The following is a 12,476-nucleotide window of genomic DNA, read 5'->3' on the forward strand; positions in this document are numbered from 1 at the left end:
TGATTCCAGAGGATAAAATGAGCTATATCAGAGACTGGGGCTGATCGAAGATTCTGTCCTACAAACCTCCGTGTCTAGGAATTGTCTTTCCCCAGGATATTGACATCAAGTTTCCCAACTAAGATGGAAAGTAAAAATCAGAAATAATAATAAAATGATAAGGCCAAAACAAATCATAAAAAGTTTCAGGATAGATTTTCAGCATTGGATAAGTGGGCGTTCTAAATTCTGGATGTATAGTACAGGTCCTTTGATGATACAGGCTATAAATCAAAGTGATTTGGGGTTATTTCAAGATGGGTCCTATCCAGCACTTATCACTTGATAAATATTAAACAACGCTTCTGGAATGCACCTACTGTTCTTAAAAGCTGCACATTTTGAAGTTCTTTTTAAAACCCTCAAAGCAAAGCTTTTACCATTGAAATCAGACGGAACTACGCAGGTTCCTAAAAATGTAGGCGAAATAAATTTGTCAGAGGCAAACCATTGCAACAGTCAAGGCAAATTAAAGAGCTTAGTGGATTCTGTGACATTTGGGAGGTAAGAACTTTTGGCGCTCTGCAGAGCTCTGCTCATCAAAGAATAAAATCAGAGCAATAAACGTGGGGAAGGAGATGTAATTGGAAAAAGGGAAAGGAACTGAATAAGGACTGTGTTGAATTACTGTCAAGGTTGATTCTTATAAAAATGACTTTAAAAAAAATGGTACCTGTTCAGCGCTTACTGTGTGCCAGACACTACAGAGTGCTGGGGTAAGCACAAGCTAATTAGGTTAGACATAGTGTCTCACGTGAGGCTCGCTGCTTAATTCCCATTTTACAGATGAGGTAACTGAAGCACAGGGCATCATTCAATCAATCAACCACATTTACTGAGCCCCTACTGTGTGCAGAACACTATAATAAACATCTGGGAGGGTACAATACAACAGAATTAGCTGATATGTTTCTTGTCCATCACGAGCTTACATGTCACAGAGAAGGGAAGTGACTTCCCAAGATCACAAAGCAGACAAGTGGCAGAGTCGGGATTAGAACCCAAGTCCTTCTGACTCCCAGGCCCATGCTCTATTTACTAGGCCATGCTGCTTCTCATGTTGCTGGTGTTCAAACCCACCTCCTCACCATCCCCGTTCTCCCCTATCCCACCATTGACCCCTGGGCTACGTCCTCCCGTTGTCCTAGAATGCCCTCCCTCCTCACTTCCGCCAAACTAATTCTCTTCCCCTCTTTAAAACCCAATGAGAGCTCACCTCCTCCAAGAGGTCTTCCCAGACTGAGCTTCCCCTTTTCCCTCTGCTGCCTCTCTGCCCACCCCCTTCACCTCCCCTCAGCTAAGCCCCTTTCCCCCGCCCATTTCCCTCTGCTCCTCCCCCTTCCCTTCCCCTCAGCACTGTGCTACTCCGCTCATTTGTATATATTTTTATTACCCTATTTATTTTGTTAATGAGATGTACATCCCCTTGATTCTATTTATTACTACTGTTTTTGTCTGTCTCCCCCAGTTAGACTGTAAGCCTGTCAATGGGCAGGGATTGTCTCCATCTGTTGCCAAATTGTACATTCCAAGCGCTTAGTACAGTGCTCTGCACATAGTAAGCCTTCAATAAATACTATTGAATGAATTTACCTAGAATTGCTTTAGAACCAGCTTCCTCATCTGTCCCAGATGTGTCAGTGGTATTTATTGAGTGCTTACTGTGTGCAAAGTGCTGTAACTAAGTGCTTATCACCTTGATTAGGTCTACTCTAAGGGATGGCCCTTCCTTTGCTCATGTATTTTAAATTTTAAAGTCCTTTTTCGGTCTTTGTCTTTATGTTGTCTTAGAGTTTTGTTTCATCTCTCCTTACATATCTGCTTGCCAGCCCCTTCTCCACCTTTTTATTTTTTGATGGTGAACTCTCCGAGGGACAGGGATTGGGTTTAATTCATTCATTCAGTCGCATTTATTGAGTGCTTACTGTATGCAGAGCACTATACTAAGCGCTTGGAAAGTACAATTCAGCAAAATTGTAAAGAGACAATCCCTGCCCACACGGAGCTAATTCTCCCTTGTGTATTCTTTTGGAGCACTCAGTACAGTCCTCTGCTTAATAACAATGTTGGTATTTGTTAAGCACTTACTACATGCAGAGCACTGTTCTAAGCGCCAGGGTAGATACAGGAGAATGAGGTTGTCCCACGTGAGGCTCATAGTCTTCATCCCCATTTTACAGATGAGGGAACTGAGGGACAGTGAAGTGACTTGCCCACAGTCACACAGCTGACAAGGGGCAGAGTTGACTGCTACAACTATAGTCCTGTGAGGCTGATGAGGGAGACGGGGACTGTGACCAACCTAATTGGCATGTATCTAACCCAGGGCTTAGTGCCAGGGAGGTAACCTCTTAGGTGGAGAGGAAGGGACAGATCACGCTCATGTCTGTTTTTCAATTGGCATGCATTTATCCATTTCTAGCCTTCAAGAACCTTACCAGGCTCCAAGAATTATCCAAAAAATCACACCGTGGGCAATTCTTTTAAACGTGCATGTCATCAGAGTTTGCGCAATTGAACACATCCAGTTTACAACGTGCTTTCTTTTAGTTCGAAAAAGGAAGAACAAAGAGAGTCCCCCCGTAAGCTCATGGTGGGCCAGGAAAGCCAACTCTTTTGTATTGTTCAAGTGTACCCTCCGAAGCGCTTAGCAGAGTAGTGTGCACACAGGAAGCGTTCAATAAATACGATCGATTGATATAGGGAAAATCGCAGTTTTTGTAAACAACGGCCGCTAGAGCAAAAGTTCTGCAAAATGTCACCATCTAGACCACCCTGCAACTAAAGCAATTTGTGAGGTTTGGGATAGGGTTTTAAAAATCCTAGTTCTGCATTAAAAGGCACCTTTAAATCTGAATCACACTGAACAAAACTGTTGACCTAGGAACAAAAGGTTTAGTTTTTTTCTCATATTAAAGGTTAAGTTCAACCCCCACAGGAAGCAATAGGGCAAAGGTGCTTTCATGCATGCAAAGCACCATTATGTTATTGTTGATTCCATCTTTACTCCACTCAACCCGGTGTTCTGCATCTAAGCGTAATCACCTTAAACTGCAGGACTATCCGTCTCACTGATTCGTATTGTTTGTATTTTTCCCCCGCTTTGTTTTGCAACATTCTTCGGCTGTTTCCGAGTTCTTGCCTTTATTGTTGGGAAGATGATGATCGTATCATTTAATCCACCTCAATCAGTACACTATTGGAGGGTCAAGTTAAGTATGTGAAGATTACATCCCTTGAGGGGGAGGAGGAGCCGTTAGATTGCTGATAAATCTTAGTGCATTATTAAAGGCCCTACTTCCGAAGATAAGAGAAAAAACAAACAAACAAGCAAAACCACAAGGTATGATAATTTCAACCTACCGAATGCAAGTTACTGGGGAGTTTTGTTTGTCTTTGATCTATTTTATTTATAAAACTGCATGCAATTAGCAAGATTAAGAAGTAAACAGTCTAGAGTTCCCCCTCTAGATTGTCAGCTCCTGGTGGGCAGGCAATGGGTCTACGGTTATTTCGTACTCTCCCTGGCACTTAGTACAGCGCTCTGCACACAGTAAGAGCTCAGTAAATATAATTGACTGATTAAACAATAACCCAAATGTTAAGATATCAAAAGTAATATACAAATGCAGAATTTTTTCCAAAACCTTTTTATTGAAAGAGTAATTTTTTTGATCCTAAGTGATTTATAAACATAAACTCTCAGGTAAAGGCTAAAACAATTTAGAATATGAGCAGAGGTGGAGGTGAAAAACGGTGCCATTCATTAATTTGGTCTTTTCCTTATTTGAAAGAGTAATTTATGATCCTAAGTGATTTATAATCACAAACTCTCATATAGGCTAAAACGACATAGACTATGAAGAGAGGTCGAGGCGAGAAATAGTGCAATTCATTCATCTGACCTTTCTTTTGTCACATACCATGGAAAAGTTGCAAAATCATATCTTTGGAATAAAAAATGTTGATAGCAGGGAGCATGGAGATATATATATATGCTCCATATCTCCATGTTCATTCAATCGTATTTATTGAGTACTTACTATGTGCAGAGTACTGTACTGAGGGCTTGAAAAGTGCAGTTTGGCAACAGATAGAGACAACTGTTAATATATGTATGTGTATATATATATATATTCATTATTCATTCAATCGTATTTATTGAGCCCTTACTGTGTGCAGAACACTGTACTGAGTGCTTGAAAAGTACAGTTTGGCAACAGATGGAGACAATCCCTGCCCAAAGATGGGATATGTTATATTCTTACATATTAATAAACAGAATAACATAATACACAGAGATAGCTATATTTTATTGTTATATTATATATTTATAATATATTATAGAGATATATAGATCTCTCTATTATAGATATACAATACATAATAATATAATAAAATAATATATGTAGAGAGATATATAGATATATACAAATATAGAGAGACTGGGAAGTGTAAGAAATTTGGTGACTCAAAGAAAACCGAGTAGGAAAATTCTAGCTGGCTCATCCTTTAGGGAGTAAATCTGAAGTCTCAAATCCACACGACACCCTCCCCCTCCAAAAAGTGAAAACCCATACTTTTTTTTCTTTCTCCTCCCCCGAAAAAGTGAAAACCCCAATTTATTTTCTTTCTTCCCCCCAAAAAGTGAAAAAACCACAATTTTTCTTTCTTTCTTCCCCCCCCAAAAAGTGAAAACCCAAACTTTTTTCTTTTTTCTTCCCCCCAAAAAGTGAAAACCCCAATTTTTTAATTTCTTCCCCCCCAAAAAAGTGAAAACCCCAACATTTTTCTTTTTTTCTCCCCCCCAAAGTGAAAACCCCAATTTTTTTCTTTCTCCCCTCCCCAAGTGAAAACCCCAATTTTCTTTCTTCCCCCCCAAAACTGAAAACCCCAATTTTCTTTCTTCCCCCCCAAAACTGAAAACTCAAATTTTTCTCCCCTCCCCCAAAGTGAAAACCCCAATTTTTTCCTTTCTTCCCCCCCAAAGTGAAAACCCCAGTTTTTTTCTTTCTCCTCCCAAAAGTGAAAACCCCATTTTTTTCTTTTCTTTCTCCCCCCAAAAGTGAAAACCCCAATTTTTTTTCTTTTTCTCCCCCTCCCCAAGTGAAAACCCCAATTTTTCTCTCTCTCCCCCCCCCCCAGGTGAAAACCTCAATTTTCTTTCTCCCCCCCAAAACTGAAAACCCCAATTTCCTTCTCCCCTCCCCCAAAGTGAAAACCCCCATTCTTTCCTTTCTCCCCCCGCCCAAAGTGAAAAGCCCTTTTTTTCGTTCTCCCCCCGCCCCCCAGGGCTTTGAGTGATGCCATCAAACCTCGTTGCCTAAAGGTGCCTCCTCCCTGTGAGCCCCGCGGGCCTCCGGTGGCTCCCATGGGGTGGGAAGATGCTATTCGGAGCGGGGTGGAAAAAAACTCTTCGGGGTGGGGGGGAGAGGGGGGCCGCTCAGGAAGCTTGAGGAGCGCCCAAAGGAGGCGTGCAGTAAGTAGGGAGGAGAGTCTCCTCCTCCTCCTCCTCCGATGCTCCTCCCCTCGGCGTCCTGCCTCCGGTCGGTGGTCCGGGCCGGGCTGCTCCCCGGCCTCCCCGGGCGGCCGGTCCTTCCACCCCACCGCGGGGAGCCCCCCGGACCGCAGGTGCGACCCCCCCTCCACCTCCCGGCCTCCCCGCTCCTCCTCTCTGCAACTTTCGTCTCCAGGTGGGAGAAACTTTCCCCGGGGATCCGGAGGCGGGAAGCGGGGGCGCGATCGGGGGGCTTCCCGCCCTGGCCGGGACGTGCGGGGCCCGGGGGGATGGTCGGTCAAAGCCGGGGCGGGGGGGGGGGGGGGGGGCTCGTTGCTCCGAAAATCCGCCGGCTCGACCACCCGGGCCCGGCCGCCATCCCCCGCCTCCTCCATCAACGGTCCGCCTCCGTCTGCCGACATCTCAAATTCGATCGATTGACTTCTTTTGCGGTCCGTTTGGAGGGCCGGTCCTTTCCCCGCCCGCCCCGGCCTGCGAGCCTCTCCCCCTCCCAGGCCCCCTCGACCGTGAGCCCGTTGCGGGCAGGGCTGGTCTCATTTTATGGCTCCGTTGGAAGAACGATAAGGGTGATCGCGGTCTCTCTTCGGCGCTTACTATAGGCCACGCGCTGTGCTGAGCCCTGCGGTGGCTGCGAGTCAGTTCGGGTCCTGTCCCACGTGGGGCTCCCAGGCTTCACCCCCATTTTGCAGAGGAGGGAACTGAGGCCCGGCGAAGCGACCTCCCCGAGGTCACACGGCAGACATGTGGCCTTCTGACTCCGGGTCCTTCTCACTTCGGAAACTCTATTGTACTTCCTAAGCGCTTGGTACAGTGCTCGGCCCGCAGTAAGCGCTCAATAAGTACGACTGAATGAATGGATGAACGAGAGGGCCAGAGTTGGTGAGGGAAGCAAGGGGAGAATGGGGGGGGGGGGCCCAGATTCCACAACCCCTTTCCCCACCCTGGGCATTTGGGGATCCCCCTGTCCAGGAGGTGCCTGGGGGACTTGTTGGGTTGGGGTCACTCTGTATGGTGCTGGGTCAGGGGCCGCCAGTCCTGGGGCCTAGGAGCAGATCTGGTTGGAGCTTGGCTTCCCCTAGCGTGACCAAGTAGGGAAGGCCATCTGGGCATCGGTGGGAAAAATAAATATTTTTTCCTTCACTCCAGGGTACCCCTCTTCCCCCCTCTCGCCCCCACCAAGAGCTTCTTTTCTTGCAGGGGGCTCCCTAACCTGGACTGGATGAACCAGGGCTGTAGGTGAAGTTCCATTCCAGCTGCCGCTGCTACTGCCTGGCCGTCTTCTAAAGCATTTGCCTATTTGTCCTCCAAGGCAGGGACGGTGGGGAATGTTTTGCCAGCTTTTCCTATTCACAGAGTGTGTCTTTAAAACAAAATCAGAGCCTTTGGGAGAATGGTTTCATTGAAAACGGAGGAGAACAAATTCTTGGGAGTCTTGGCTTAGTTCTATTTTTGGAAAAGGCTAATAAGGAAACAAGGAGAGAAAAGAAACCCTAGATTGATGTCCGGGAAAAGTCCGAGTAGCTTCTAAAGCAGAGGCAGGAGCAGAGAGCATTCCAGGCGTGCAAAACAATAGGTACGGAGGGAAGCTATTTGTACAATACTTCATGTCAGGATGGTGCCGGGGCTGATGTTTTTCCTCTTTTTTTAAAAAAAATCAATTGTGCCTCTTCGTAGTATTAAATGATTTATTTCTCTAGGCAGCGTTTACTGCCAGTATCCATCTTGCGGTTGGAGAGGTTGATAGGGGTCGGAACATACTGTTAGCCCAGAAGGCATCGTAGCCCTGGAGAAAAAAGTGAAACAGTCGTCCCTGATGCTTTTAATAATGTGGCAAATTACCGGTGTGTCAGAGGCTTAGTCTGGACATGATGAATAAAGAAGAGTCAGTGAGAAAAACAGCCTCCTCAGTCCAAGATTCAGGCGCTGTGATGGGTGCAAGAACACTGTTGTACGGGCCTGACATGTAGTTGCAAAAGGTAGTTCGTTTGTTGTGAGCAAAATGGTGAATGAAGACGTAGCGTGGCCTTGGGGAAAGAGCATGAGCCTGGAAGTCAGAGGATCTGGGTTCTCATCCGTGTTCCACCACTTGCCTGTTTTGTGACCTAGGGCAAGTCACTTCATTCTGATGACCTTCAGAGGGTTGTTGGGATGAAATTTCTTGAACGGGGATGGCTTAGTGGCTAGAGTACAGGCCTGGGAGTCAGAAGGTTATGGGTTCATTCATTCAGTTGTATTTATTGAGCACTTACTGTATGCAGAGCACTGTACTAAATGCTTGGGAAGTACAATTCAGCAATAGAGACAATCCCCACCCAAACTGGGCTCACAGGCTCTGCTACTTGTTTGCTGTGTGACCTTAGGCAAGTCACTTTGCTTCTCTGTGCCTCAGTTCCCTCATGAGTTGTACATCCCCTTGATTTGTTCTTGTCTGTCCGTCTCCCCCGATTAGACTGTAAGCCCATCAGACGGCAGGGACTGTCTCTATCTGTTGCCGACTTGTTCATCTCAAGCGCTTAGTACAGTGCCCTGCACATAGTAAGCGCTCAATAAATACTATTGAATGAATGAATTCTATTTATTGCAATTAAGGTGTCTTGTTTTTGTCTGTCTCCCTCGATTAGATTGTAAATCTGTCAATGGGCAGGGTTTGTCTCTGTTGCCAAATTGTACATTCCAAGCGCTTAATACAGTGCTCTGCACATAGTAAGCACTCCATAAATACTATTGAATGAATGAATGAATCTGTCTAATGGCGATTGAGACTGTAAGCCACATGTGGAACAGGGACTGAGTCCAACCCAATTTGCTTGTATCCATCCCGGCATTTAGTACAGTGCGTGGCACAAAGTAAGTGCTTAAATACCATTATTATTATTATTATTATTATTATTATTATTCACTTCTGTGAGCTCCACTTTCCTCATCTGTAAAATGAGGATTAAGTACCAGTCCTGTCTCTGCCTTGGACTGAGAGCCCGTATCAATTGTATTTACTAAGTGCTTTTTATGTGTAGAGCACTGTACTAAGCACTGGGAAACAATACCCAGATGAGACTGAGGCACGGTCCCTGCCCCTTGGGGGGCTCATAGTCTGTGTACAAATTTTCACTCACTAAATGTTTGAAACCTATTTGCCAAAAAAAAAACAAACCCAGAACATTTTATTAAAGTTTAGACTTTCAAGCATCAACCATACAAAATAAGATGTGAACAGACTATGTCGGATATTATTATCTTGTATCTACCTCAGTGCTTGGCACAGTAAAAGCTTAACAAATACCCACAGTTGTTATTATACTGCTGAAGATGGATCCGAAGAGGCCTGTGGAAGTGTGGAAGGTTGGTTAAGGGACAGCTTTGTTAAAAAAAATAAAATCAAGGCAGTGGATGACATCAGGCATTAAATATCGGTGAGATGCATTTTAGTGGACTAAGTGGCATTCGCTAAATTAAAGAGCTGTTCTTGGTGGCTCAGAGGCAATGTCGTTAAGCAGCGTGATCTGGTGGAAAGAGCAGAGGTCTGGGAGTCAGAGAACTGGGTTCTGATTCCAGCTCCACCTGCTCTGTGACCTTGGTCAAGTCACTTAACTACTCTGCGTCTTGGTTACTTCATCTGTAAAATGGAGACTAAGACCGAAAGCCCTTTGTGAGACAGGGACTGTGTCTAACCTGATTATCTTCTATCTACCCCAGCAGTTAGGTACGGTGCCTGACAGTAAGCGCTTAACAAATACCATTAAAAAAAAGCTGTTGGATTCATACTACTTTATCTGGGAGTTGGGGATTGAGTTTTGGAAGGGTCACGTGGAAGACTTGTGTGGTGCAAGGCAGATCTGAACCCATCGCTTCCTTCTACGTGTAATTTATTTTAGTGTCCTTCTTCCCTGCCAGATTGTAAAATCAGTCTATCAGTGATATTTATTGAGTGCTTTCTGTGTGCAGAGCACTGTACTAAGCATTTGGGAGAGTCCATTTCAACAGAGCTGGTAGACACGTTCCCTGCCCACGAGGAATTTACAGTCTACAGGGGAGACAGACATTATAGATCCTTAAATAAGTGCTGTGGGGCATAGGGAGGGGTGAATATCAAATGTTTGAAGGGTACAAGATCCAAGTGCATAGGCGAAGCAAAGGGAGACGGAGCTAGGGAAAAGAGGGTCGGGCAGCCAGGGTGGTGATGAGAAAGGAGCCCCTCTCCTCCGGTTGAGCTCAGAAGGCCTCTTCCATGTCCCAGCTCAGCCTCAGCTCCGTCTCGCTCCTCAGCTGGGGGCAGAGGAGGAGGTGCTCTGGTGAGATGAGGGCGGGAGCAATTCTGCAGCAGATGGTAATTGGGTCGTTCTCTTCCAAATGCTTAAGACAATGTTCTGCATAAAGTAAGTGAGCAGTGAATTACTGAAGTGTGGCAGGTTTGGCCAGGAATGGAGCTGGGAGCCAAGGATATGGGCCCAAGTTACATGCTGGAGGCAACCGTTGAGCAACTGTTGGCCTGCATTGTGACACACTTTTTTCCCCTCCTTTCCTCCCCACATGCAATGATAATGATGATAATTACGGTATTTGCTAAGCTGGGAAGTGGTTCATTGCTGGAAATGGGACCCGGCGGCCAGCACAGAGAAATGTGGTGAGTCGAGGGCCCGACTGGGGGCCCCGTAGGGCCGTGGTTTAAGGTTAGGTACTGAGTTCAAGAAAATATCTCACAGGTTCCATTCATTTCCTTATTGCGCTAGGGGATGCCCCTGCCTCAGGTGAAGCTAAACAAAGAACCAAGTAGCTTACAGAAACGGATCCCCCAAAATCAGTTGAATCTTGCATCGGGGCAAAAAGCAGAGGTGTCCCTCAGAAGCTCAGCCCAATTTTGCCTGTTTAGAAGATTCAAAATCCATCAATTGTTTTTGAATAGTAGTTTGTTCTTTTCATTGTATATCTGTGAGAACAGAAGCTTAGAACTGCTTAATTGGTTCAGGAAGTTTTAAATAATAATATATTGTTTTATTTACCCATTTTCTAAGTAAGAACCTAGGAGATGGGCACAATCAGAACCAGAAGGGGACCCCCTAGATGTTCCGGTTCAGTGCTCGAACTCCAGTCAGGAGAAGGCTTTAACTGTCCAAGACAGATGATTGCCCAGGCAGTCTTGAAGCGCCATTCTGGTGGCAGGATCCCCCATGGCCATCAGAGGGGATTTAGCTCCACACTAGCCTTCCAATATTTTGGGGTTCACCCTGAGTCCACTCCAAGTTTCCCTCTGGCCAGGGAGCCCAGGATAGGGGGTTGGGTAGAGAGGTTCTGTGCGGGCAGGGTCTCTTCTAGCTGCCTTGCTCCTAGCCTGCCTCTAGTGGCACCTGCTCATTGTGTTCAGAGAGAGTGCAAACGTTCCTTCACATGGGTAACCTGGGGTGGGTGATCCTACTCCTTCCATCATCCAGAATCAATTCATTGTATTTATTGAGTGTTAACTGTGTGAAGAGCACTGTACTAAGCCCTTGGGAAAGTACAATATAACAGACTTGATACAACAGAGAGAGAAGCCTCCCCTGTTTTATTTTGCTCTGTTTTGCCCCCTTATATGGGAGGGAGAATTGGGGTCAACATTTGCCATGTCTTTTGAGACTTCAGAAGCATCTTGGCCTAGTAGAAAAAGCACGGGCCTGGGAGTCAGGAGATGAGGGTTCAAATCCTGGTGCCACTGCTTACTAGCTGCGTGGCCTTAGTCAAGTCATTTAACTTGCCATTTAACTGCTGCCATTTCCAGCATCTGTAAGGTGAGGGATCATCTTCTCTCCCTCCCACCCCCAGACCGTGTGAGCCCCATATAGTACAGGAACTGTCAGACCTGATTATCATGAATTTATCACAGGGCTTGGCTCATACTAAGTGTTTAACAAATGCCATATTATTATTATTATTATCAACAGTAAAGTAATACTATAGTAAAATGATTATCCTTAATGCTATTTCATTTCTTGAATGTGTTTGACAGGTTCATAACAATAGAGTAAGAATTATTTCCTGAAATTTCTGATGTGCAGTTCTTAGTATCTAAATTGAGGTATAATTCTCTACGTAGTCCTCAAAAGAAAATTAGATCCAGTTGTTGCTAGCCATGATTGTTTCCTGGAGGATTCTGTAAAGTTTTTCCTTGTTTTGTGAGTTGACAAGTCACTCTATGCTGTCTTTTAGGAAGTAGAAAATTTAATTCACGGTTTAAGTTCAATTTTTCGTATATTTAAAGTTAATATATGTTAATGGCAACTAAATGAGACTGAGATTTCATTGACTTATGTAAAATTTCACCACTTACAGATTCATAACAAGTGTAGTTTGTAATGGAGGGGTGCCGTGACTACTGATTCAGCCTTTCAGGTTCACTCACTAGCTGATCTGGATTTAAATGGGAGATTGCAAAAGGTGACTTTGTTAAATATTTTACTCTCTTGAAACATATAGCTTTCCATCTCTCCCTGCATTCCCTGAATCCAAACAGCTTCACAGAGAAACACCAATGTCCCCCCTCTCTCCTCCCCTTACACGGTTATGTCTCAGGGGCCCAGTGAATTTTCTTTCTCTAAATTTTTTTTTTTCATTGGCACAACTAAAATTCCAAGGAGGAGGCTGGAATCTCCATTCCCTACCTATATGGTGAATGGTGAATTCTTTGGGAAACCATAGTCGAAATCCTTGTTTTTGAAGAAAACCCAAGATCTTCCTTGTTAGCCTTTATAATTATAAGCTTCCTTTTCTTTTTGGTGTCTTTCCTGGTAATGCTCCATAAAACACTTTAGGGACTTAGTTTTACAAGGGTGACACCCAGAGAATTGAATTCCACCCAACACACAAACATACATCTCTACCAAAGGAACATGAAAAGGTGTTTGAGAGGTTAATGGCTTACACAGTAACTATTTTCTTCACTACTCTC

The 12,476-nt window shown here is 44.8% G+C and overlaps 1 protein-coding gene across 3 annotated transcripts in view; it reads left to right on the forward strand.

Annotated features, from left to right (window-relative positions):
- The first annotated feature begins 5,585 nt into the window (after positions 1-5,585).
- Positions 5,586-12,476, forward strand: part of PLAGL1 (PLAG1 like zinc finger 1) — an 84,946-nt gene continuing 78,055 nt past the window's right edge. For 2 of the 3 annotated variants that reach the window (XM_029054946.2, XM_029054965.2), the window contains exon 1: positions 5,586-5,732. The gene's annotated coding sequence lies outside the window, so the exon portion shown is untranslated. The remainder of the gene's footprint in view (positions 5,733-12,476) is intronic. The other variant, XM_029054957.2, reaches the window with a different exon arrangement.

This window comes from Ornithorhynchus anatinus, chromosome 2 (assembly GCF_004115215.2).
Source record: "Ornithorhynchus anatinus isolate Pmale09 chromosome 2, mOrnAna1.pri.v4, whole genome shotgun sequence".
Lineage (NCBI taxonomy): Eukaryota > Metazoa > Chordata > Mammalia > Monotremata > Ornithorhynchidae > Ornithorhynchus > Ornithorhynchus anatinus.